Below are 26,150 nucleotides of genomic sequence, written 5' to 3'. Positions count from 1 at the left end.
TAGCAAACTCATCACCACTCAACTTCACCAACTCTGCTATGTCCCGTGCAGTATCTTGTTCTCAGTCTAATCTAGATCATGTGCAATTGAATGGAATAGATCCCTTTTGGACAAAGTGGAGTCAGCTGCTGCAGTGACCACAGGTGTGTTGCAACCTGCTGCATAGCCTGATACCGCAATATAAGGAACGTCAAATACTAAGAATGGGCGACCTATGAAAGAATTAGTACTTTCATTAAGTATACTAAACCGGCTAATTGGGAATAGACAAACTGTAAAAAGCCCTCTGAGAAAGCCCCCCCTCTAACCTTTGTTAGTACGCTTTTCTGTGGTCTGCCTGTTGATGTATTTTCCGTTTGAACAGTGCACAACATGAAGAGACGGAACACTGGCGGCTTGTCACAATGCCCCCCGATGACATCACAATAGCGCTGCTGCCTAGAAAGACAGCTGCACAGCAGAAATTGCTCTTTGGGTAGGAGGGTGGGCTAGTGGAAGGAGGGGTCAAGCCGTTTTTTTCCCGGGTGGTAGGGGGATCACAGGACAAGGGATGCGGGGGGTGAGAAGGGTTCAGAGGGCAGGGTTTGGGGGCTGGGAAGTGAAGGGAAAAGATTAGGGTTTGGGGATGATGAAAGGGCTTTCTACAGGTAAGGATGGCAAAGGGTGGCAGTGACGGAAAGTCAGGCGACCTGTCCTGTCCGTCTTTTTGTATCATGAATTGGAAAGACTGCAAGGGGCAGGGGAGGTGCTTGTGCCCAAAAGGAGGAGTTATTCAGATTCATTGCAGTGGGCGGCGGCTGCAAAGCGCACCATTCTTCGTGTTTTTGCTGTGCAAAGCAGCCTTTTCAAGGGTTGGCTTGGGTGACAAAATGTCTTCTGTAGACGTGGGTTTGTCTCCCTCTCACTCTCTCTCCCTAAGATGTGTCCGGCTGAGGCCAGGGTGCCACTCGAGGCCCAAACCAATTCTGGTTATCGCTTCTCGGCCTTTTGGCTAAGATCAAGTGTAGTATCTGTGAGGCTCGGCAGATGCAATGCACACTGGAAGGTTGCGCTTGCTAGTACTCTTGATGTATAGTATATTCATCTAGAGGAAAACATGGCCCTACCAGGATCGAGGCTATTAGACTGAGTAAGTGTGGGGGCTATGGTGCAATGTGCCCCAGGACTGACGACCCTGGAGTGAGTCTGAGCTTGCTGGCTTGGGACCCCGGCGAGCCTTGGGCTCTGTAGCACACCGTACCTTGCCCTTTCATACTTTCTGAGCATATTGCTCTATCCCGGCCTTCTGGCTAGGAAGGGAAATTTTTATAATCATGGTCGGAGGTCCGTTCAGCTTTGGGCTGAGAAACCAACACCCGGTTGGAGGTCCGGGTCAGCTTCGGCTGAGAAACCAACACCCGGTTGGAGGTCTGGGTCAGCTTCGGCTGAGAAACCAACACCCGGTTGGAGGTCCGGGTCAGCTTCGGCTGAGAAACCAACACCCGGTTGGAGGTCCGGTTAGCCTTGGGCTGAGAAACCAACACCGGTTGACGGTCCGGGCAGTTTCGGCTGCGAAACCAACAACTAGTAGCTCTCTACTCCACTTGGGTAAGATGCCTGGGTGGACGCTGGGAGCAACGACAAGGCTCAACCAGGCTTCGGCTTGGGGGAGCACCGAAGATCCCTGACCCTTGCTGTGGCCTTCTGGCTCGGAGGGACGGGGTTGATTTTTGGGGACCCTCTCCTCATGGAGGGGTCCACACGAATCCTAGCCTTTGCACTGTTTTTGGTGTGACTTCGGTCATGCATTTTTTGCGGTGCTTTGGAAAGCTTCATTAAATCAAAAATCTGTTCTTATCAGTTTAATATCTGATACGTCCCCTATCTGGGGACCATATATTAAATGGATTTTTAGAACAGGGAGATGGAAAAAGAGCTTGCTCTGTCCACTCCACGCATTGACCTGGTATTGCAGTACCTCCAGGAACGGTGCACCCCTTCTTAACCCAGTTTCCAAAAGCAGAACTCAATTCACCTGATTCATATTAGCACGATTAACGAATTGAAAGAAAGCAAGCAACTTCATATGCACCTCAATTTGGCCCATTCACTTTTCACTTTTTACTTGCTTTATTCATCCAAATAGCAAACTCATCACCACTCAACTTCACCAACTCTGCTATGTCCCGTGCAGTATCTTGTTCTCAGTCTAATCTAGATCATGTGCAATTGAATGGAATAGATCCCTTTTGGACAAAGTGGAGTCAGCTGCTGCAGTGACCACAGGTGTGTTGCAACCTGCTGCATAGCCTGATACCGCAATATAAGGAACGTCAAATACTAAGAATGGGCGACCTATGAAAGAATTAGTACTTTCATTAAGTATACTAAACCGGCTAATTGGGAATAGACAAACTGTAAAAAGCCCTCTGAGAAAGCCCCCCCTCTAACCTTTGTTAGTACGCTTTTCTGTGGTCTGCCTGTTGATGTATTTTCCGTTTGAACAGTGCACAACATGAAGAGACGGAACACTGGCGGCTTGTCACAATGCCCCCCGATGACATCACAATAGCGCTGCTGCCTAGAAAGACAGCTGCACAGCAGAAATTGCTCTTTGGGTAGGAGGGTGGGCTAGTGGAAGGAGGGGTCAAGCCGTTTTTTTCCCGGGTGGTAGGGGGATCACAGGACAAGGGATGCGGGGGGTGAGAAGGGTTCAGAGGGCAGGGTTTGGGGGCTGGGAAGTGAAGGGAAAAGATTAGGGTTTGGGGATGATGAAAGGGCTTTCTACAGGTAAGGATGGCAAAGGGTGGCAGTGACGGAAAGTCAGGCGACCTGTCCTGTCCGTCTTTTTGTATCATGAATTGGAAAGACTGCAAGGGGCAGGGGAGGTGCTTGTGCCCAAAAGGAGGAGTTATTCAGATTCATTGCAGTGGGCGGCGGCTGCAAAGCGCACCATTCTTCGTGTTTTTGCTGTGCAAAGCAGCCTTTTCAAGGGTTGGCTTGGGTGACAAAATGTCTTCTGTAGGCGTGGGTTTGTCTCCCTCTCACTCTCTCTCCCTAAGATGTGTCCGGCTGAGGCCAGGGTGCCACTCGAGGCCCAAACCAATTCTGGTTATCGCTTCTTGGCCTTTTGGCTAAGATCAAGTGTAGTCCCTTCATTGGGTTTGCCTTGGTCTTGGCTGGGAGGGGCCCGGGCTTGCACAACCGCCGGCCTCGGGGATTGTTGCGCCTTTTGGTGCTTACGTCCCTTTGTGGCTGGTGGTTCCTGGGCTCGGGAGGCGATCACCCAGGCACTGCGCTTTTGTGTGGTGGCCTGCTGGCCTTCGGGGCTACCTTGATTCTGAAAATTGCGGATGAAATCTCATCTGTTCTTATCAGTTTAATATCTGATACGTCCCCTATCTGGGGACCATATATTAAATGGATTTTTAGAACAGGGAGATGGAAAAAGAGCTTGCTCTGTCCACTCCACGCATTGACCTGGTATTGCAGTACCTCCAGGAACGGTGCACCCCTTCTTAACCCAGTTTCCAAAAGCAGAACTCAATTCACCTGATTCATATTAGCACGATTAACGAATTGAAAGAAAGCAAGCAACTTCATATGCACCTCAATTTGGCCCATTCACTTTTCACTTTTTACTTGCTTTATTCATCCAAATAGCAAACTCATCACCACTCAACTTCACCAACTCTGCTATGTCCCGTGCAGTATCTTGTTCTCAGTCTAATCTAGATCATGTGCAATTGAATGGAATAGATCCCTTTTGGACAAAGTGGAGTCAGCTGCTGCAGTGACCACAGGTGTGTTGCAACCTGCTGCATAGCCTGATACCGCAATATAAGGAACGTCAAATACTAAGAATGGGCGACCTATGAAAGAATTAGTACTTTCATTAAGTATACTAAACCGGCTAATTGGGAATAGACAAACTGTAAAAAGCCCTCTGAGAAAGCCCCCCCTCTAACCTTTGTTAGTACGCTTTTCTGTGGTCTGCCTGTTGATGTATTTTCCGTTTGAACAGTGCACAACATGAAGAGACGGAACACTGGCGGCTTGTCACAATGCCCCCCGATGACATCACAATAGCGCTGCTGCCTAGAAAGACAGCTGCACAGCAGAAATTGCTCTTTGGGTAGGAGGGTGGGCTAGTGGAAGGAGGGGTCAAGCCGTTTTTTTCCCGGGTGGTAGGGGGATCACAGGACAAGGGATGCGGGGGGTGAGAAGGGTTCAGAGGGCAGGGTTTGGGGGCTGGGAAGTGAAGGGAAAAGATTAGGGTTTGGGGATGATGAAAGGGCTTTCTACAGGTAAGGATGGCAAAGGGTGGCAGTGACGGAAAGTCAGGCGACCTGTCCTGTCCGTCTTTTTGTATCATGAATTGGAAAGACTGCAAGGGGCAGGGGAGGTGCTTGTGCCCAAAAGGAGGAGTTATTCAGATTCATTGCAGTGGGCGGCGGCTGCAAAGCGCACCATTCTTCGTGTTTTTGCTGTGCAAAGCAGCCTTTTCAAGGGTTGGCTTGGGTGACAAAATGTCTTCTGTAGGCGTGGGTTTGTCTCCCTCTCACTCTCTCTCCCTAAGATGTGTCCGGCTGAGGCCAGGGTGCCACTCGAGGCCCAAACCAATTCTGGTTATCGCTTCTCGGCCTTTTGGCTAAGATCAAGTGTAGTATCTGTTCTTATCAGTTTAATATCTGATACGTCCCCTATCTGGGGACCATATATTAAATGGATTTTTAGAACAGGGAGATGGAAAAAGAGCTTGCTCTGTCCACTCCACGCATTGACCTGGTATTGCAGTACCTCCAGGAACGGTGCACCCCTTCTTAACCCAGTTTCCAAAAGCAGAACTCAATTCACCTGATTCATATTAGCACGATTAACGAATTGAAAGAAAGCAAGCAACTTCATATGCACCTCAATTTGGCCCATTCACTTTTCACTTTTTACTTGCTTTATTCATCCAAATAGCAAACTCATCACCACTCAACTTCACCAACTCTGCTATGTCCCGTGCAGTATCTTGTTCTCAGTCTAATCTAGATCATGTGCAATTGAATGGAATAGATCCCTTTTGGACAAAGTGGAGTCAGCTGCTGCAGTGACCACAGGTGTGTTGCAACCTGCTGCATAGCCTGATACCGCAATATAAGGAACGTCAAATACTAAGAATGGGCGACCTATGAAAGAATTAGTACTTTCATTAAGTATACTAAACCGGCTAATTGGGAATAGACAAACTATAAAAAGCCCTCTGAGAAAGCCCCCCCTCTAACCTTTGTTAGTACGCTTTTCTGTGGTCTGCCTGTTGATGTATTTTCCGTTTGAACAGTGCACAACATGAAGAGACGGAACACTGGCGGCTTGTCACAATGCCCCCCGATGACATCACAATAGCGCTGCTGCCTAGAAAGACAGCTGCACAGCAGAAATTGCTCTTTGGGTAGGAGGGTGGGCTAGTGGAAGGAGGGGTCAAGCCGTTTTTTTCCCGGGTGGTAGGGGGATCACAGGACAAGGGATGCGGGGGGTGAGAAGGGTTCAGAGGGCAGGGTTTGGGGGCTGGGAAGTGAAGGGAAAAGATTAGGGTTTGGGGATGATGAAAGGGCTTTCTACAGGTAAGGATGGCAAAGGGTGGCAGTGACGGAAAGTCAGGCGACCTGTCCTGTCCGTCTTTTTGTATCATGAATTGGAAAGACTGCAAGGGGCAGGGGAGGTGCTTGTGCCCAAAAGGAGGAGTTATTCAGATTCATTGCAGTGGGCGGCGGCTGCAAAGCGCACCATTCTTCGTGTTTTTGCTGTGCAAAGCAGCCTTTTCAAGGGTTGGCTTGGGTGACAAAATGTCTTCTGTAGGCGTGGGTTTGTCTCCCTCTCACTCTCTCTCCCTAAGATGTGTCCGGCTGAGGCCAGGGTGCCACTCGAGGCCCAAACCAATTCTGGTTATCGCTTCTCGGCCTTTTGGCTAAGATCAAGTGTAGTGTTGTTCGAAGAGGTGGTTTAAGCTCCAGGCCACCTTAGTACAATGATACAATGCACACTGGAAGGTTGCGCTTGCTAGTACTCTGGGTGGATAGTATATTCATCAAGAGGAAAACATGGCCCTACCAGGATCGAGGCTATTAGACTGAGTAAGGGTGGGGGGCTATGGTACAACGTGCCCCAGGACTGACGACCCTGGAGTGAGTCTGAGCTTGCTGGCTTGGGACCCCGGCAAGCCTTGGGCTCTGTAGCACACCGTACCTTGCCTTTTCATACTTTTTGAGCATATTACCCTATCCTGGCCTTCTGGCTAGGAAGGGAAATTTTTATAATCCCGGTCGGAGGTCTGGTCAGCTTTGGGCTGAGAAACTAACACCCGGTTGGAGGTCCGGGTCAGCTTCGGCTGAGAAACCAACACCCGGTTGGAGGTCTGGGTCAGCTTCGGCTGAGAAACCAACACCCGGTTGGAGGTCCGGTTAGCCTTGGGCTGAGAAACCAACACCGGTTGACGGTCCGGGCAGTTTCGGCTGCGAAACCAACAACTAGTAGCTCTCTACTCCACTTGGGTAAGATGCCTGGGTGGACGCTGGGAGCAACAACAAGGCTCAACCAGGCTTCGGCTTGGGGGAGCACCGAAGATCCCTGACCCTTGCTGTGGCCTTCTGGCTCGGAGGGACGGGGTTGATTTTTGGGGACCCTCTCCTCACGGTGGGGTCCACACGAATCCTAGCCTTTGCACTGTTTTTGGTGTGACTTCGGTCATGCATTTTTTGTGGTGCTTTGGAAAGCTTCATTAAATCAAAAATCTGTTCTTATCAGTTTAATATCTGATACGTCCCCTATCTGGGGACCATATATTAAATGGATTTTTAGAACAGGGATTTGGAAAAAGAGCTTGCTCTGTCCACTCCACGCATTGACCTGGTATTGCAGTACCTCCAGGAACGGTGCACCCCTTCTTAACCCAGTTTCCAAAAGCAGAACTCAATTCACCTGATTCATATTAGCACGATTAACGAATTGAAAGAAAGCAAGCAACTTCATATGCACCTCAATTTGGCCCATTCACTTTTCACTTTTTACTTGCTTTATTCATCCAAATAGCAAACTCATCACCACTCAACTTCACCAACTCTGCTATGTCCCGTGCAGTATCTTGTTCTCAGTCTAATCTAGATCATGTGCAATTGAATGGAATAGATCCCTTTTGGACAAAGTGGAGTCAGCTGCTGCAGTGACCACAGGTGTGTTGCAACCTGCTGCATAGCCTGATACCGCAATATAAGGAACGTCAAATACTAAGAATGGGCGACCTATGAAAGAATTAGTACTTTCATTAAGTATACTAAACCGGCTAATTGGGAATAGACAAACTGTAAAAAGCCCTCTGAGAAAGCCCCCCCTCTAACCTTTGTTAGTACGCTTTTCTGTGGTCTGCCTGTTGATGTATTTTCCGTTTGAACAGTGCACAACATGAAGAGACGGAACACTGGCGGCTTGTCACAATGCCCCCCGATGACATCACAATAGCGCTGCTGCCTAGAAAGACAGCTGCACAGCAGAAATTGCTCTTTGGGTAGGAGGGTGGGCTAGTGGAAGGAGGGGTCAAGCCGTTTTTTTCCCGGGTGGTAGGGGGATCACAGGACAAGGGATGCGGGGGGTGAGAAGGGTTCAGAGGGCAGGGTTTGGGGGCTGGGAAGTGAAGGGAAAAGATTAGGGTTTGGGGATGATGAAAGGGCTTTCTACAGGTAAGGATGGCAAAGGGTGGCAGTGACGGAAAGTCAGGCGACCTGTCCTGTCCGTCTTTTTGTATCATGAATTGGAAAGACTGCAAGGGGCAGGGGAGGTGCTTGTGCCCAAAAGGAGGAGTTATTCAGATTCATTGCAGTGGGCGGCGGCTGCAAAGCGCACCATTCTTCGTGTTTTTGCTGTGCAAAGCAGCCTTTTCAAGGGTTGGCTTGGGTGACAAAATGTCTTCTGTAGGCGTGGGTTTGTCTCCCTCTCACTCTCTCTCCCTAAGATGTGTCCGGCTGAGGCCAGGGTGCCACTCGAGGCCCAAACCAATTCTGGTTATCGCTTCTCGGCCTTTTGGCTAAGATCAAGTGTAGTCCCTTCATTGGGTTTGCCTTGGTCTTGGCTGGGAGGGGCCCGGGCTTGCACAACCGCCGGCCTCGGGGATTGTTGCGCCTTTTGGTGCTTACGTCCCCTTATGGCTGGTGGTTCCTGGGCTCGGGAGGCGATCACCTGCGGCACTGCGCTTTTGTGTGGTGGCCGATGACCGTTTTCTGAAATTTGCGGATGAAATCTCATCTGTTCTTATCAGTTTAATATCTGATACGTCCCCTATCTGGGGACCATATATTAAATGGATTTTTAGAACAGGGAGATGGAAAAAGAGCTTGCTCTGTCCACTCCACGCATTGACCTGGTATTGCAGTACCTCCAGGAACGGTGCACCCCTTCTTAACCCAGTTTCCAAAAGCAGAACTCAATTCACCTGATTCATATTAGCACGATTAACGAATTGAAAGAAAGCAAGCAACTTCATATGCACCTCAATTTGGCCCATTCACTTTTCACTTTTTACTTGCTTTATTCATCCAAATAGCAAACTCATCACCACTCAACTTCACCAACTCTGCTATGTCCCGTGCAGTATCTTGTTCTCAGTCTAATCTAGATCATGTGCAATTGAATGGAATAGATCCCTTTTGGACAAAGTGGAGTCAGCTGCTGCAGTGACCACAGGTGTGTTGCAACCTGCTGCATAGCCTGATACCGCAATATAAGGAACGTCAAATACTAAGAATGGGCGACCTATGAAAGAATTAGTACTTTCATTAAGTATATCAAACCGGCTAATTGGGAATAGACAAACTGTAAAAAGCCCTCTGAGAAAGCCCCCCCTCTAACCTTTGTTAGTACGCTTTTCTGTGGTCTGCCTGTTGATGTATTTTCCGTTTGAACAGTGCACAACATGAAGAGACGGAACACTGGCGGCTTGTCACAATGCCCCCCGATGACATCACAATAGCGCTGCTGCCTAGAAAGACAGCTGCACAGCAGAAATTGCTCTTTGGGTAGGAGGGTGGGCTAGTGGAAGGAGGGGTCAAGCCGTTTTTTTCCCGGGTGGTAGGGGGATCACAGGACAAGGGATGCGGGGGGTGAGAAGGGTTCAGAGGGCAGGGTTTGGGGGCTGGGAAGTGAAGGGAAAAGATTAGGGTTTGGGGATGATGAAAGGGCTTTCTACAGGTAAGGATGGCAAAGGGTGGCAGTGACGGAAAGTCAGGCGACCTGTCCTGTCCGTCTTTTTGTATCATGAATTGGAAAGACTGCAAGGGGCAGGGGAGGTGCTTGTGCCCAAAAGGAGGAGTTATTCAGATTCATTGCAGTGGGCGGCGGCTGCAAAGCGCACCATTCTTCGTGTTTTTGCTGTGCAAAGCAGCCTTTTCAAGGGTTGGCTTGGGTGACAAAATGTCTTCTGTAGGCGTGGGTTTGTCTCCCTCTCACTCTCTCTCCCTAAGATGTGTCCGGCTGAGGCCAGGGTGCCACTCGAGGCCCAAACCAATTCTGGTTATCGCTTCTCGGCCTTTTGGCTAAGATCAAGTGTAGTATCTGTTCTTATCAGAACAAACTGAGCTAGCTACACTTGACGAGATACGATCAGGGAGACAAGCTCCGAAGCCCAGCCGAGACCGGAAGAGGGAGATCGGACGGAAGAAGAGCTTGGCAGAAAGAAGCAAGAAGACGAAGGCTCGGAGAAGACTTGGGGAGACCAGAGGAACTTCGAGGAGGAACACAGCGGGAGAAGACACCCGGAGAAGAATCCAAGATCCAGCTCCGGGAACTCAAGCAGGAACCAGCCATGGCAAGCAAGCCAGAGAAGGCAGCCAAGAAGGCTCAGGACCCAGGGACCTCCAGGAAGGCTCATCCAGAGGCTTCTTCGGCCCAAGAGGCCCCTACCTCCGACGCCAGCCAGCCGGAGGGAGCCTGGACGCCGCCTGAAAAGGCTCCAACCCTGGAGCCTTGGATGCGGCAGACGGTCGCCCTGAAGCTGAAGGCGGTGGATGGTAGGTTGCCGGACATGTCCAGCGACGTGTTCTGCAAGAAGATGATTCTGGATCAGGGCTTCTCCAGGGCGGAAACCCTGAGTGTCCAGACCTTCATGACTGGCATTTTTCTGGTAACCTTTGCCACGGTGAATGCCTGCAGGAGATACTGGGAGGCGATGAACGCAGCGATGCCGGACTCCCCTTTTCATTCTTTTTTAGGATCCTGTCCTATACAGAGGGATGAGAAGAGGATCACGGTCTCCATGCGGAACCCGCACACCCCAGGAAGAGACATCTCCACGTTCCTGGGACGTCTCTGCACAGTGGTGAGGGAGCCATCCCACATCCTTAACGGCAACGGATTCTGGACGGGTAAGTGGTCAGTAACCGTTCGACTCTACAGGGAACCAGCATCCGAGGATGGTCTCCAGCACCTGCCCCCGACATTCTCTCTGGGAAACTCCTTTGGTCTCATCTACTACCCGGACATGCCACACAACTGCAGGAAATGTGGCGGGAAAGGGCATTCGATGAAGACCTGCAAGGAGGACGCCTGCAGGGTTTGCCGGGTGACAGGACACAGCTCCAAGGACTGCCCAAAGAAGAAGACTTGCAACCTATGTGGACAGGCGGACCACCTTTACAAGGACTGCCCACAGCGGGAGAAATCCTGGGCAAGGGTTGCCGCGGCGACCCAGTATCAGGTAGTCACAGCTTCGTCGACCAAGGCAGCTACGACCAAGGCCACAGAGGCCAAGGACAAGGCGGCCAAGAACCCAGCGACCGTGGCTCCAGCCGATGCCCCAGCAGCCACGGAGTCCAGGGAAAAGAAGGGTAAGAAAACTGTTGCCCCCTCCCTGGTCCCCCCCCCTGTCACCCCTGTCCAAACCCCTCCCCCCCCGGCCAACCCTACTGAGGATTCCACTACCTCCACCTCATTTCCCTACTCCTCAGTTGGTCTCCTCACCCCCCCCCCAAAGCCCACTCTCCCTCCCCAGACCATGAGAGCAGAGGGCCTCAGCACTCTTGCACTTTTCACCGAGGAGGATTTTCCAGCTCTTGTCTCCTCAGGTACAGGCCAAAGGAAAAGGAAGGTGGAAGATAGTCCTGTCGCAGAACCTTCCAAGCTGTTCATTGTGGACCCCAATCCACCCCAGGAAGAGGAGGATGGCCTCCTCCCAGAACCGGACGTGTTGGAGCAGATGGTGGAGTCCCTTGTGGCCGAAGAAGAAATGGAGGAGTCGGAAGCCACTGAGGCACCATCCCTGCTCGATCAGCTAGAAGAAGAGGGTCTGCTGGAGATACCCTTACCAGCAGGTGCCAAAGAGGAAGAACCGCCCGACCGGAGTGGTAACTAAGGCACACCGCCTGCTCTAACTTTCTCTTTCCTCCAATGACTGCTAACATTAACATCTTTTCCATTAATGTTAGGAGCATCAGAGACAAGTTCCGACGTCAGACAATTTTTGCGTTCCTTAACACTCAGTCTAGTGATGTATTTTTCCTGCAGGAATGCTCCCTTCCCTCCTCTAGGTCCTTCAACCATCTGGCCAGGGAGTGGACCCATGGCCCATCCTACTGGTCTGGCGGGGGCGACTGTAGGTCCGCGGGGGTCGCCGTGCTGATCAGGGGAAGCGCCTTCACATTGGACTCTGTTCAGGAAATCGTCTGCGGCAGGTTACTGCTCGTGGATGGCACCTGGGCGGGAGAACCTGTCAGGTTCATCAATGTGTATGCTTCTCCTGTGAAGAGCGATCGACTGGAGCTCCTCCAAGCCCTGCGCCCTCAGCTCGCTACCACCAGGACGGTAGTGATGGCCGGGGATTTCAACTGCCCGATTGAGGAGGATGGACGCAGTTCTGGAACGGCTGCCAAGTTGGACGTCACATCCAAACTGCTCATTGAGATGATGACCGAAGCCTCTCTTGTGGACGTTGTTGGCTCCATCGGACACGGATCCGTGAACTATTCATGGTGCCGATCCGATGGCTCGCTGCGTTCCAGGATTGACTTTGTGTTTACCTCTCGGGCGGTTGGGCGGAGTGGGCACTCGATGGTCCCCTGCTTCTTCTCTGACCACAGAGCCATTCACTTTCAAGGTGTGCTGGGCCATGGCTTCCCCATTGGCCCGGGCTCCTGGAAGCTGAACTGCTCTCTGCTGGAAAAGGGTGAGATTCTGGAGGAGCTTAGAGCTGCCTACTCCACGTGGCGGGCATACAAGGCGGGCTTCCAGTCTGTTTCTGACTGGTGGGAATACGTTAAACTCGAGTTCCGTTTCTTCTTTCAGGCAAAGAGTCAACAACAGGCGTGTCTGAAGAGGAGGGACTTCAGGAGACTCCAGCGTGAGCTGCGTTCCCTGCAGGACCTTCTTCGATGCGGCTGGGACGTGAGAGAGGAGCTGGAGGAGACTAAGAGGAGCCTGAAAAGGCACTTCGAGGAGGAGTCCGAGCGAATTGTCTTCCGTTCCAAAGTGGAGAACCTGGAGAAGGGTGAGAAATGTAACTCGTTCTTTTTCAGGAAACTCCACGCCGGTCACACGCCCATGAATGAACTACGAGACGAGAGTGGCAGCATGCGACGCGGGAAAGAGAATGTGATGAAGGTCGTCAGCGACTTCTACAGCGAACTCTACGCCCGCAAGACTACTGACCCCGAGGCCGCCGATAAGTTCCTGTCAGGTATCACTAACCATCTTGACCCTGCAGACGCGGCGGCCATGGACGTTCCTCTGACGGTGGACGAGCTGCTCTCGGCCGCCAAATCCTTTAGTTCTGGCAGGACACCGGGCAGTGACGGCCTCCCAGCAGAGCTCTATGTAGCGCTGGGAGACCTAATCTGTCCGGACCTGTTAGGGCTGTATGAGGAGATGGTGGTGGAGGGCAGAATGCCTCCATCTCTGAGGGAAGGAATGGTCACGATCCTGTACAAGCGTAAAGGAGAGAGGTGCGACCTGAAGAATTGGCGTCCCATCACCCTTCTGAATGTCGACTACAAGATCCTGGCCAAGACGATGGCAACGAGACTGAAGACGGTTATCGGACGGATCATCCACCCGGATCAGACCTGCGGCATCCCCGGACGTCGCATCGCAGACAGCCTGGCTCTCATGCGGGACACGGTCGAGTACATCAAAGCCCGCCGGGTGCACGCAGCCCTGATCTCGTTGGATCAGGAAAAGGCCTTCGACCGTGTTTCCCATGAGTTCCTGGGCAAAGCTCTGCACAGGTTAGGTTTGGGTAACATGTTTTGTTTGTATGTCCAACTAATGTATTTTGATATTCACAGCTCGGTGTTGGTAAACGGCTGGAAGACTGACCCCTTCCCGGTCCTCTCAGGGGTCAGACAAGGCTGTCCTCTGTCACCTCTTCTTTTTGTTTGTGTTATAGAACTCTTTGCAGAGGCTATCCGGCGGAATGGAGAGATCAGAGGGATCACCGCACCAGGACCAGAACGCTTCGAGGTCAAGTGCTCGCTCTACATGGACGACGTGACCGTCTTCTGCGCGGACCGGCGCTCAGTCGACACCCTCGTCCAGACCTGTGAGACCTTCGGATGGGCTTCGGGAGCCAAAGTCAACTGCGGGAAGTCGGAAGCCATGCTCTTCGGGGACTGGCAGCCGGCCTCTTCCGCCCCCTTCCCTTTCAGCATCCAGCCGGATTTCATCAAGGTTCTTGGAGTCTGGTTCGGGAAGGAAGGAGCAGCCCTCAAGTCCTGGGAGGAACGCTTGACCAAGATCACCCAACGGATCGGTCTGTGGAGCCTCAGACGCCTCACCTGTGAGGGCAAAGCACTGGTCCTGCGTAACGAGGTACTGCCCGTGCTGCAGTACACGGCCCAGGCCTGGCCCCCCCTTGCCACCGTGTGCAGGGCCATTACCAGGACGGTGTTTCGTTTTGTCTGGGGATCCAAGATGGACAGAGTAAAGCGGAGCATCATGTACAAGGATCCTCGCAAGGGTGGGAAGGGCGTACCCGATATCCCCACCCTCCTGCGATCCTCCTTCGTATGTGACTGCGTTCGCCGAACTCTGCGAGTCAAGAGAGGTTCCGCGGGTGGGTCCATGTCTCGCTTCTTCCTGCTCCCCCTTTGGAGACGGATAGGCTGGGACAAGTGGGACAGCTCCTTCCCCTACAACTGGACGGCGCCATGGTTCTACGGAGACGTGGTTCGGTTTGTGAGGGAACACCAACTGGAGGGACTCAAGCCTGATTTGTGGAAGCCAAAGACTATCCACAAACTCATCAGAGCCAAGGACGAAATGGAGAACATTCCAGGACTTCATCACGACACACTGGAGACTGTTTGGACAAACGTGTCATCGGCTGGATTGACCAACGGGCACAAGGACTTGTCATGGATGGCGATACAGGGCGGACTGCCCGTCCGGTCATTCATGCACGCCCGGAACCTGTGCAAAACCCGGTACTGCCCAAGGTGCCCCTTCGTGGAGGAAACATCGCTGCACGCCTTTTGGGACTGCCGTTTCGCACAGCGCCTGTTGGTTGCCCTGGAGGATGACCTGAGGAACTCCGTCCCCAGAGGGAGCCTATCGTACCATTCCGTACTTTATGGACTCTTCCCTGGGACTCACACCGTTGGAGCCATCCAGGAGGCTTGGCGCCTTATGAACTGCTTTAAGGACGCTATTTGGGTCGCCAGGAACCGGCTCATCTTGAAGAGGGAGAGGATGTCTATCCAGGATTGCCGCAGGCTGATCCACAGCCTGCTCAGAGACTATTCCATCATGGACAGTCCGGACGACAGCGCCGAGGAGGAGGTTTAGACCTCTTCCATGCCCCCTCCCTCCTTTTCCCGTTATGTGCGTCTTTCAATAAAGCTTCGGGCCTGTGATTTCCCCACCCTATCCCCCTTTTCCCCTACCCCCATCCCACAATCGCCGGTTCGTCGTTATTTATTGTCTAACTTTTTCTTTCAGCTTGAGTGTTATGGATAAGCATAGGAGCGTGATGTATAGTTTAGTGCGTCGTACGCTATGGCTATGTAAGAAGGATTGTATATTTCTGTGTGTACGGGGCTGCGGCACTGTACACGGTTTGTTACCTTTTTGTGAGTAGTGCATGATAATAAAGATGCTGTTAAATCAAAAAATCTGTTCTTATCAGTTTAATATCTGATACGTCCCCTATCTGGGGACCATATATTAAATGGATTTTTAGAACAGGGAGATGGAAAAAGAGCTTGCTCTGTCCACTCCACGCATTGACCTGGTATTGCAGTACCTCCAGGAACGGTGCACCCCTTCTTAACCCAGTTTCCAAAAGCAGAACTCAATTCACCTGATTCATATTAGCACGATTAACGAATTGAAAGAAAGCAAGCAACTTCATATGCACCTCAATTTGGCCCATTCACTTTTCACTTTTTACTTGCTTTATTCATCCAAATAGCAAACTCATCACCACTCAACTTCACCAACTCTGCTATGTCCCGTGCAGTATCTTGTTCTCAGTCTAATCTAGATCATGTGCAATTGAATGGAATAGATCCCTTTTGGACAAAGTGGAGTCAGCTGCTGCAGTGACCACAGGTGTGTTGCAACCTGCTGCATAGCCTGATACCGCAATATAAGGAACGTCAAATACTAAGAATGGGCGACCTATGAAAGAATTAGTACTTTCATTAAGTATACTAAACCGGCTAATTGGGAATAGACAAACTGTAAAAAGCCCTCTGAGAAAGCCCCCCCTCTAACCTTTGTTAGTACGCTTTTCTGTGGTCTGCCTGTTGATGTATTTTCCGTTTGAACAGTGCACAACATGAAGAGACGGAACACTGGCGGCTTGTCACAATGCCCCCCGATGACATCACAATAGCGCTGCTGCCTAGAAAGACAGCTGCACAGCAGAAATTGCTCTTTGGGTAGGAGGGTGGGCTAGTGGAAGGAGGGGTCAAGCCGTTTTTTTCCCGGGTGGTAGGGGGATCACAGGACAAGGGATGCGGGGGGTGAGAAGGGTTCAGAGGGCAGGGTTTGGGGGCTGGGAAGTGAAGGGAAAAGATTAGGGTTTGGGGATGATGAAAGGGCTTTCTACAGGTAAGGATGGCAAAGGGTGGCAGTGACGGAAAGTCAGGCGACCTGTCCTGTCCGTCTTTTTGTATCATGAATTGGAAAGACTGCAAGGGGCAGGGGAGGTGCTTGTGCCCAAAAGGAGGAGTTATTCAGATTCATTGCAGTGGGCGGCGGCTGCAAAGCGCACCATTCTTCGTGTTTTTGCTGTGCAAAGCAGCCTTTTCAAGGGTTGGCTTGGGTGACAAAATGTCTTCTGTAGGCGTGGGTTTGTCTCCCTCTCACTCTCTCTCCCTAAGATGTGTCCGGCTGAGGCCAGGGTGCCACTCGAGGCCCAAACCAATTCTGGTTATCGCTTCTCGGCCTTTTGGCTAAGATCAAGTGTAGTATCGTTCGAAAAGGTGGTTTAAGGCTCCGGCCACCTTAGTACAATGATGCAATGCACACTGGAAGGTTGCACTTGTTAGTACTTTGGGAGGATAGTATATCCATCTAGAGGAAACCATGGCCCTACCAGGATTGAGGCTATTAGACTGAGTAAGTGTGGGGGTTATGGTGCAATGTGACCCAGGAATGGACACCCTGGAGGGAGTCTGAACTTGCTAGGTTGGGACCCTGGTAAGCCTCAGACTCTGTCGCACGCCGCGCCTTGCCTATTCATACTTTCCAAGCATATTGCCCTATCCTGGCCTTCTGGCTAAGAAGGGAAATTTTTATAATCCCGGTCGGAGGTCCGGTCAGCTTTGGGCTGAGAAACCAACACCCGGTTGTAGGTCCGGTTCAGCTTTGGCTGAGAAACCAACACCCGGTTGGAGGTCCAGTTAGCCTTGGGCTGAGAAACCAACACCCGGTTGGAGGTCCGGTCAGCCTTGGGCTGAGAAACCAACACCCGGTTGGAGGTCCGGTCAGCCTTGGGCTGAGAAACCAACACCGGTTGACGGTCCGGGCAGTCTCGGCTGCGAAACCAACGACTAGTAGCTCCCTACTCCACTTGGGTAAGATGCCTCGGTGGACGCTGGGAGCAACAACAAGGCTCAACCAGGCTTCGGCTTGGGGGAGCACCGAAGATCCCTGACCCTCGCTGTGGCCTTCTGGCTCGGAGGGACGGGGTTGATTTTTGGGGATCCTCTTCTCACGGAGGGGTCCACACGAATCCTAGCCTTTGCACTGTTTTTGGTGTGACTTCGGTCATGCATTTTTGCGGTGCTTTGGAAAGCTTCATTAAATCAAAATCTGTTCTTATCAGTTTAATATCTGATACGTCCCCTATCTGGGGACCATATATTAAATGGATTTTTAGAACAGGGAGATGGAAAAAGAGCTTGCTCTGTCCACTCCACGCATTGACCTGGTATTGCAGTACCTCCAGGAACGGTGCACCCCTTCTTAACCCAGTTTCCAAAAGCAGAACTCAATTCACCTGATTCATATTAGCACGATTAACGAATTGAAAGAAAGCAAGCAACTTCATATGCACCTCAATTTGGCCCATTCACTTTTCACTTTTTACTTGCTTTATTCATCCAAATAGCAAACTCATCACCACTCAACTTCACCAACTCTGCTATGTCCCGTGCAGTATCTTGTTCTCAGTCTAATCTAGATCATGTGCAATTGAATGGAATAGATCCCTTTTGGACAAAGTGGAGTCAGCTGCTGCAGTGACCACAGGTGTGTTGCAACCTGCTGCATAGCCTGATACCGCAATATAAGGAACGTCAAATACTAAGAATGGGCGACCTATGAAAGAATTAGTACTTTCATTAAGTATACTAAACCGGCTAATTGGGAATAGACAAACTGTAAAAAGCCCTCTGAGAAAGCCCCCCCTCTAACCTTTGTTAGTACGCTTTTCTGTGGTCTGCCTGTTGATGTATTTTCCGTTTGAACAGTGCACAACATGAAGAGACGGAACACTGGCGGCTTGTCACAATGCCCCCCGATGACATCACAATAGCGCTGCTGCCTAGAAAGACAGCTGCACAGCAGAAATTGCTCTTTGGGTAGGAGGGTGGGCTAGTGGAAGGAGGGGTCAAGCCGTTTTTTTCCCGGGTGGTAGGGGGATCACAGGACAAGGGATGCGGGGGGTGAGAAGGGTTCAGAGGGCAGGGTTTGGGGGCTGGGAAGTGAAGGGAAAAGATTAGGGTTTGGGGATGATGAAAGGGCTTTCTACAGGTAAGGATGGCAAAGGGTGGCAGTGACGGAAAGTCAGGCGACCTGTCCTGTCCGTCTTTTTGTATCATGAATTGGAAAGACTGCAAGGGGCAGGGGAGGTGCTTGTGCCCAAAAGGAGGAGTTATTCAGATTCATTGCAGTGGGCGGCGGCTGCAAAGCGCACCATTCTTCGTGTTTTTGCTGTGCAAAGCAGCCTTTTCAAGGGTTGGCTTGGGTGACAAAATGTCTTCTGTAGGCGTGGGTTTGTCTCCCTCTCACTCTCTCTCCCTAAGATGTGTCCGGCTGAGGCCAGGGTGCCACTCGAGGCCCAAACCAATTCTGGTTATCGCTTCTCGGCCTTTTGGCTAAGATCAAGTGTAGTCCCTTCATTGGGTTTGCCTTGGTCTTGGCTGGGAGGGGCCCGGGCTTGCACAACCGCCGGCCTCGGGGATTGTTGCGCCTTTTGGTGCTTACGTCCCCTTATGGCTGGTGGTTCCTGGGCTCGGGAGGCGATCACCTGCGGCACTGCGCTTTTGTGTGGTGGCCGATGACCGTTTTCTGAAAATTGCGGATGTAATCTCATCTGTTCTTATCAGTTTAATATCTGATACGTCCCCTATCTGGGGACCATATATTAAATGGATTTTTAGAACAGGGAGATGGAAAAAGAGCTTGCTCTGTCCACTCCACGCATTGACCTGGTATTGCAGTACCTCCAGGAACGGTGCACCCCTTCTTAACCCAGTTTCCAAAAGCAGAACTCAATTCACCTGATTCATATTAGCACGATTAACGAATTGAAAGAAAGCAAGCAACTTCATATGCACCTCAATTTGGCCCATTCACTTTTCACTTTTTACTTGCTTTATTCATCCAAATAGCAAACTCATCACCACTCAACTTCACCAACTCTGCTATGTCCCGTGCAGTATCTTGTTCTCAGTCTAATCTAGATCATGTGCAATTGAATGGAATAGATCCCTTTTGGACAAAGTGGAGTCAGCTGCTGCAGTGACCACAGGTGTGTTGCAACCTGCTGCATAGCCTGATACCGCAATATAAGGAACGTCAAATACTAAGAATGGGCGACCTATGAAAGAATTAGTACTTTCATTAAGTATACTAAACCGGCTAATTGGGAATAGACAAACTGTAAAAAGCCCTCTGAGAAAGCCCCCCCTCTAACCTTTGTTAGTACGCTTTTCTGTGGTCTGCCTGTTGATGTATTTTCCGTTTGAACAGTGCACAACATGAAGAGACGGAACACTGGCGGCTTGTCACAATGCCCCCCGATGACATCACAATAGCGCTGCTGCCTAGAAAGACAGCTGCACAGCAGAAATTGCTCTTTGGGTAGGAGGGTGGGCTAGTGGAAGGAGGGGTCAAGCCGTTTTTTTCCCGGGTGGTAGGGGGATCACAGGACAAGGGATGCGGGGGGTGAGAAGGGTTCAGAGGGCAGGGTTTGGGGGCTGGGAAGTGAAGGGAAAAGATTAGGGTTTGGGGATGATGAAAGGGCTTTCTACAGGTAAGGATGGCAAAGGGTGGCAGTGACGGAAAGTCAGGCGACCTGTCCTGTCCGTCTTTTTGTATCATGAATTGGAAAGACTGCAAGGGGCAGGGGAGGTGCTTGTGCCCAAAAGGAGGAGTTATTCAGATTCATTGCAGTGGGCGGCGGCTGCAAAGCGCACCATTCTTCGTGTTTTTGCTGTGCAAAGCAGCCTTTTCAAGGGTTGGCTTGGGTGACAAAATGTCTTCTGTAGGCGTGGGTTTGTCTCCCTCTCACTCTCTCTCCCTAAGATGTGTCCGGCTGAGGCCAGGGTGCCACTCGAGGCCCAAACCAATTCTGGTTATCGCTTCTCGGCCTTTTGGCTAAGATCAAGTGTAGTATCTGTTCTTATCAGAACAAACTGAGCTAGCTACACTTGACGAGATACGATCAGGGAGACAAGCTCCGAAGCCCAGCCGAGACCGAAAGAGGGAGATCGGACGGAAGAAGAGCTTGGCAGAAAGAAGCAAGAAGACGAAGGCTCGGAGAAGACTTGGGGAGACCAGAGGAACTTCGAGGAGGAACACAGCGGGAGAAGACACCCGGAGAAGAATCCAAGATCCAGCTCCGGGAACTCAAGCAGGAACCAGCCATGGCAAGCAAGCCAGAGAAGGCAGCCAAGAAGGCTCAGGACCCAGGGACCTCCAGGAAGGCTCATCCAGAGGCTTCTTCGGCCCAAGAGGCCCCTACCTCCGACGCCAGCCGGCCGGAGGGAGCCCGGACGCCGCCTGAAAAGGCTCCAACCCTGGAGCCTTGGATGCGGCAGACGGTCGCCCTGAAGCTGAAGGCGGTGGATGGTAGGTTGCCGGACATGTCCAGCGACGTGTTCTGCAAGAAGATGATTCTGGATCAGGGCTTCTCCAGGGCGGAAACCCTGAGTGTCCAGACCTTCATGACTGGCATTTTTCTGGTAACCTTTGCCACGGTGAATGCCTGCAGGAGATACTGGGAGGCGATGAACGCAGCGATGCCGGACTCCCCTTTTCATTCTTTTTTAGGATCCTGTCCTATACAGAGGGATGAGAAGAGGATCACGGTCTCCATGCGGAACCCGCACACCCCAGGAAGAGACATCTCCACGTTCCTGGGACGTCTCTGCACAGTGGTGAGGGAGCCATCCCACATCCTTAACGGCAACGGATTCTGGACGGGTAAGTGGTCAGTAACCGTTCGACTCTACAGGGAACCAGCATCCGAGGATGGTCTCCAGCACCTGCCCCCGACATTCTCTCTGGGAAACTCCTTTGGTCTCATCTACTACCCGGACATGCCACACAACTGCAGGAAATGTGGCGGGAAAGGGCATTCGATGAAGACCTGCAAGGAGGACGCCTGCAGGGTTTGCCGGGTGACAGGACACAGCTCCAAGGACTGCCCAAAGAAGAAGACTTGCAACCTATGTGGACAGGCGGACCACCTTTACAAGGACTGCCCACAGCGGGAGAAATCCTGGGCAAGGGTTGCCGCGGCGACCCAGTATCGGGTAGTCACAGCTTCGTCGACCAAGGCAGCTACGACCAAGGCCACAGAGGCCAAGGACAAGGCGGCCAAGAACCCAGCGACCGTGGCTCCAGCCGATGCCCCAGCAGCCACGGAGTCCAGGGAAAAGAAGGGTAAGAAAACTGTTGCCCCCTCCCTGGTCCCCCCCCCTGTCACCCCTGTCCAAACCCCTCCCCCCCCGGCCAACCCTACTGAGGATTCCACTACCTCCACCTCATTTCCCTACTCCTCAGTTGGTCTCCTCACCCCCCCCCCAAAGCCCACTCTCCCTCCCCAGACCATGAGAGCAGAGGGCCTCAGCACTCTTGCACTTTTCACCGAGGAGGATTTTCCAGCTCTTGTCTCCTCAGGTACAGGCCAAAGGAAAAGGAAGGTGGAAGATAGTCCTGTCGCAGAACCTTCCAAGCTGTTCATTGTGGACCCCAATCCACCCCAGGAAGAGGAGGATGGCCTCCTCCCAGAACCGGACGTGTTGGAGCAGATGGTGGAGTCCCTTGTGGCCGAAGAAGAAATGGAGGAGTCGGAAGCCACTGAGGCACCATCCCTGCTCGATCAGCTAGAAGAAGAGGGTCTGCTGGAGATACCCTTACCAGCAGGTGCCAAAGAGGAAGAACCGCCCGACCGGAGTGGTAACTAAGGCACACCGCCTGCTCTAACTTTCTCTTTCCTCCAATGACTGCTAACATTAACATCTTTTCCATTAATGTTAGGAGCATCAGAGACAAGTTCCGACGTCAGACAATTTTTGCGTTCCTTAACACTCAGTCTAGTGATGTATTTTTCCTGCAGGAATGCTCCCTTCCCTCCTCTAGGTCCTTCAACCATCTGGCCAGGGAGTGGACCCATGGCCCATCCTACTGGTCTGGCGGGGGCGACTGTAGGTCCGCGGGGGTCGCCGTGCTGATCAGGGGAAGCGCCTTCACATTGGACTCTGTTCAGGAAATCGTCTGCGGCAGGTTACTGCTCGTGGATGGCACCTGGGCGGGAGAACCTGTCAGGTTCATCAATGTGTATGCTTCTCCTGTGAAGAGCGATCGACTGGAGCTCCTCCAAGCCCTGCGACCTCAGCTCGCTACCGCCAGGACGGTAGTGATGGCCGGGGATTTCAACTGCCCGATTGAGGAGGATGGACGCAGTTCTGGAACGGCTGCCAAGTTGGACGTCACATCCAAACTGCTCATTGAGATGGTGACCGAAGCCTCTCTTGTGGACGTTGTTGGCCCCATCGGACACGGATCCGTGAACTATTCATGGTGCCGATCCGATGGCTCGCTGCGTTCCAGGATTGACTTTGTGTTTACCTCTCGGGCGGTTGGGCGGAGTGGGCACTCGATGGTCCCCTGCTTCTTCTCTGACCACAGAGCCATTCACTTTCAAGGTGTGCTGGGCCATGGCTTCCCCATTGGCCCGGGCTCCTGGAAGCTGAACTGCTCTCTGCTGGAAAAGGGTGAGATTCTGGAGGAGCTTAGAGCTGCCTACTCCACGTGGCGGGCCTACAAGGCGGGCTTCCAGTCTGTTTCTGACTGGTGGGAATACGTTAAACTCGAGTTCCGTTTCTTCTTTCAGGCAAAGAGTCAACAACAGGCGTGTCTGAAGAGGAGGGACTTCAGGAGACTCCAGCGTGAGCTGCGTTCCCTGCAGGACCTTCTTCGATGCGGCTGGGACGTGAGAGAGGAGCTGGAGGAGACTAAGAGGAGCCTGAAAAGGCACTTCGAGGAGGAGTCCGAGCGAATTGTCTTCCGTTCCAAAGTGGAGAACCTGGAGAAGGGTGAGAAATGTAACTCGTTCTTTTTCAGGAAACTCCACGCCGGTCACACGCCCATGAATGAACTACAAGACGAGAGTGGAAACATACGACGCGGGAAAGAGAATGTGATGAAGGTCGTCAGCGACTTCTACAGCGAACTCTACGCCCGCAAGACTACTGACCCCGAGGCCGCCGATAAGTTCCTGTCAGGTATCACTAACCATCTTGACCCTGCAGACGCGGCGGCCATGGACGTTCCTCTGACGGTGGACGAGCTGCTCTCGGCCGCCAAATCCTTTAGTTCTGGCAGGACACCGGGCAGTGACGGCCTCCCAGCAGAGCTCTATGTAGCGCTGGGAGACCTAATCTGTCCGGACCCGTTAGGGCTGTATGAGGAGATGGTGGTGGAGGGCAGAATGCCTCCATCTCTGAGGGAAGGAATGGTCACGATCCTGTACAAGCGTAAAGGAGAGAGGTGCGACCTGAAAAATTGGCGTCCCATCACCCTTCTGAATGTCGACTACAAGATCCTGGCCAAGACGATGGCAACGAGACTGAAGACGGTTATCGGACGGATCATCCACCCGGATCAGACCTGCGGCATCCCCGGACGTCGCATCGCAGACAGCCTGGCTCTCATGCGGGACACGGTCGAGTACATCAAAGCCCGCCGGGTGCACGCAGCCCTGATCTCGTTGGATCAGGAAAAGGCCTTCGACCGTGTTTCCCATGAGTTCCTGGGCAAAGCTCTGCACAGGTTAGGTTTGGGTAACATGTTTTGTTTGTATGTCCAACTAATGTATTTTGATATTCACAGCTCGGTGTTGGTAAACGGCTGGAAGACTGACCCCTTCCCGGTCCTCTCAGGGGTCAGACAAGGCTGTCCTCTGTCACCTCTTCTTTTTGTTTGTGTTATAGAACTCTTTGCAGAGGCTATCCGGCGGAATGGAGAGATCAGAGGGATCACCGCACCAGGACCAGAACGCTTCGAGGTCAAGTGCTCGCTCTACATGGACGACGTGACCGTCTTCTGCGCGGACCGGCGCTCAGTCGACACCCTCGTCCAGACCTGTGAGACCTTCGGACGGGCTTCGGGAGCCAAAGTCAACTGCGGGAAGTCGGAAGCCATGCTCTTCGGGGACTGGCAGCCGGCCTCTTCCGCCCCCTTCCCTTTCAGCATCCAGCCGGATTTCATCAAGGTTCTTGGAGTCTGGTTCGGGAAGGAAGGAGCAGCCCTCAAGTCCTGGGAGGAACGCTTGACCAAGATCACCCAACGGATCGGCCTGTGGAGCCTCAGACGCCTCACCTGTGAGGGCAAAGCACTGGTCCTGCGTAACGAGGTACTGCCCGTGCTGCAGTACACGGCCCAGGCCTGGCCCCCCCTTGCCACCGTGTGCAGGGCCATTACCAGGACGGTGTTTCGTTTTGTCTGGGGATCCAAGATGGACAGAGTAAAGCGGAGCATCATGTACAAGGATCCTCGCAAGGGTGGGAAGGGCGTACCCGATATCCCCACCCTCCTGCGATCCTCCTTCGTATGTGACTGCGTTCGCCGAACTCTGCGAGTCAAGAGAGGTTCCGCGGGTGGGTCCATGTCTCGCTTCTTCCTGCTCCCCCTTTGGAGACGGTTAGGCTGGGACAAGTGGGACAGCTCCTTCCCCTACAACTGGACGGCGCCATGGTTCTACGGAGACGTGGTTCGGTTTGTGAGGGAACACCAACTGGAGGGACTCAAGCCTGATTTGTGGAAGCCAAAGACTATCCACAAACTCATCAGAGCCAAGGACGAAATGGAGAACATTCCAGGACTTCATCACGACACACTGGAGACTGTTTGGACAAACGTGTCATCGGCTGGATTGACCAACGGGCACAAGGACTTGTCATGGATGGCGATACAGGGCGGACTGCCCGTCCGGTCATTCATGCACGCCCGGAACCTGTGCAAAACCCGGTACTGCCCAAGGTGCCCCTTCGTGGAGGAAACATCGCTGCACGCCTTTTGGGACTGCCGTTTCGCACAGCGCCTGTTGGTTGCCCTGGAGGATGACCTGAGGAACTCCGTCCCCAGAGGGAGCCTATCGTACCATTCCGTACTTTATGGACTCTTCCCTGGGACTCACACCGTTGGAGCCATCCAGGAGGCTTGGCGCCTTATGAACTGCTTTAAGGACGCTATTTGGGTCGCCAGGAACCGGCTCATCTTGAAGAGGGAGAGGATGTCTATCCAGGATTGCCGCAGGCTGATCCACAGCCTGCTCAGAGACTATTCCATCATGGACAGTCCGGACGACAGCGCCGAGGAGGAGGTTTAGACCTCTTCCATGCCCCCTCCCTCCTTTTCCCGTTATGTGCGTCTTTCAATAAAGCTTCGGGCCTGTGATTTCCCCACCCTATCCCCCTTTTCCCCTACCCCCATCCCCCAATCGCCGGTTCGTCGTTATTTATTGTCTAACTTTTTCTTTCAGCTTGAGTGTTCTGGATAAGCATAGGAGCGTGATGTATAGTTTAGTGCGTCGTACTCTATGGCTATGTAAGAAGGATTGTATATTTCTGTGTGTACGGGGCTGCGGCACTGTACACGGTTTGTTACCTTTTTGTGAGTAGTGCATGATAATAAAGATGCTGTTAAATCAAAAATCTGTTCTTATCAGTTTAATATCTGATACGTCCCCTATCTGGGGACCATATATTAAATGGATTTTTAGAACAGGGAGATGGAAAAAGAGCTTGCTCTGTCCACTCCACGCATTGACCTGGTATTGCAGTACCTCCAGGAACGGTGCACCCCTTCTTAACCCAGTTTCCAAAAGCAGAACTCAATTCACCTGATTCATATTAGCACGATTAACGAATTGAAAGAAAGCAAGCAACTTCATATGCACCTCAATTTGGCCCATTCACTTTTCACTTTTTACTTGCTTTATTCATCCAAATAGCAAACTCATCACCACTCAACTTCACCAACTCTGCTATGTCCCGTGCAGTATCTTGTTCTCAGTCTAATCTAGATCATGTGCAATTGAATGGAATAGATCCCTTTTGGACAAAGTGGAGTCAGCTGCTGCAGTGACCACAGGTGTGTTGCAACCTGCTGCATAGCCTGATACCGCAATATAAGGAACGTCAAATACTAAGAATGGGCGACCTATGAAAGAATTAGTACTTTCATTA

The 26,150-nt window shown here is 52.0% G+C and overlaps 7 non-coding genes and 6 pseudogenes across 7 annotated transcripts; all 13 read left to right on the top strand.

The window, feature by feature from the left end:
* The first annotated feature begins 971 nt into the window (after nt 1–971).
* LOC142260992 (U2 spliceosomal RNA) lies at nt 972–1,098 on the top strand (annotated as a pseudogene).
* A 688-nt stretch (nt 1,099–1,786) lies between these two features.
* On the top strand, nt 1,787–1,979 carry LOC142260862 (U2 spliceosomal RNA). Its single transcript, XR_012728717.1, has one exon. It is a non-coding gene; the product is annotated as a U2 spliceosomal RNA (small nuclear RNA).
* Nucleotides 1,980–3,312: 1,333 nt separating this feature from the next.
* Nucleotides 3,313–3,496, top strand: LOC142260906 (U2 spliceosomal RNA). Its single transcript, XR_012728755.1, has one exon. It is a non-coding gene; the product is annotated as a U2 spliceosomal RNA (small nuclear RNA).
* A 1,114-nt stretch (nt 3,497–4,610) lies between these two features.
* LOC142260824 (U2 spliceosomal RNA) lies at nt 4,611–4,801 on the top strand. Its single transcript, XR_012728695.1, has one exon. It is a non-coding gene; the product is annotated as a U2 spliceosomal RNA (small nuclear RNA).
* A 1,916-nt stretch (nt 4,802–6,717) lies between these two features.
* Nucleotides 6,718–6,910, top strand: LOC142260883 (U2 spliceosomal RNA). The gene has a single exon (XR_012728735.1). It is a non-coding gene; the product is annotated as a U2 spliceosomal RNA (small nuclear RNA).
* Nucleotides 6,911–8,229: 1,319 nt separating this feature from the next.
* On the top strand, nt 8,230–8,414 carry LOC142260887 (U2 spliceosomal RNA). Its single transcript, XR_012728738.1, has one exon. It is a non-coding gene; the product is annotated as a U2 spliceosomal RNA (small nuclear RNA).
* Nucleotides 8,415–9,528: 1,114 nt separating this feature from the next.
* On the top strand, nt 9,529–9,632 carry LOC142260973 (U2 spliceosomal RNA; annotated as a pseudogene).
* Nucleotides 9,633–15,061: 5,429 nt separating this feature from the next.
* On the top strand, nt 15,062–15,266 carry LOC142260845 (U2 spliceosomal RNA; annotated as a pseudogene).
* Nucleotides 15,267–16,380: 1,114 nt separating this feature from the next.
* LOC142260995 (U2 spliceosomal RNA) lies at nt 16,381–16,522 on the top strand (annotated as a pseudogene).
* Nucleotides 16,523–17,219: 697 nt separating this feature from the next.
* Nucleotides 17,220–17,414, top strand: LOC142260872 (U2 spliceosomal RNA). Its single transcript, XR_012728726.1, has one exon. It is a non-coding gene; the product is annotated as a U2 spliceosomal RNA (small nuclear RNA).
* Nucleotides 17,415–18,733: 1,319 nt separating this feature from the next.
* Nucleotides 18,734–18,918, top strand: LOC142260939 (U2 spliceosomal RNA). Its single transcript, XR_012728781.1, has one exon. It is a non-coding gene; the product is annotated as a U2 spliceosomal RNA (small nuclear RNA).
* Nucleotides 18,919–20,032: 1,114 nt separating this feature from the next.
* Nucleotides 20,033–20,136, top strand: LOC142260977 (U2 spliceosomal RNA; annotated as a pseudogene).
* A 5,429-nt stretch (nt 20,137–25,565) lies between these two features.
* Nucleotides 25,566–25,769, top strand: LOC142260851 (U2 spliceosomal RNA; annotated as a pseudogene).
* Nucleotides 25,770–26,150: the final 381 nt, after the last annotated feature.

This window comes from Anomaloglossus baeobatrachus, unplaced genomic scaffold (genome assembly GCF_048569485.1).
Source record: "Anomaloglossus baeobatrachus isolate aAnoBae1 unplaced genomic scaffold, aAnoBae1.hap1 Scaffold_201, whole genome shotgun sequence".
NCBI classification, from domain to species: domain Eukaryota; kingdom Metazoa; phylum Chordata; class Amphibia; order Anura; family Aromobatidae; genus Anomaloglossus; species Anomaloglossus baeobatrachus.
The sequence above is the reverse complement of the archived record's forward strand: the minus strand, read 5'-3'. Positions and strand labels throughout refer to the sequence as shown.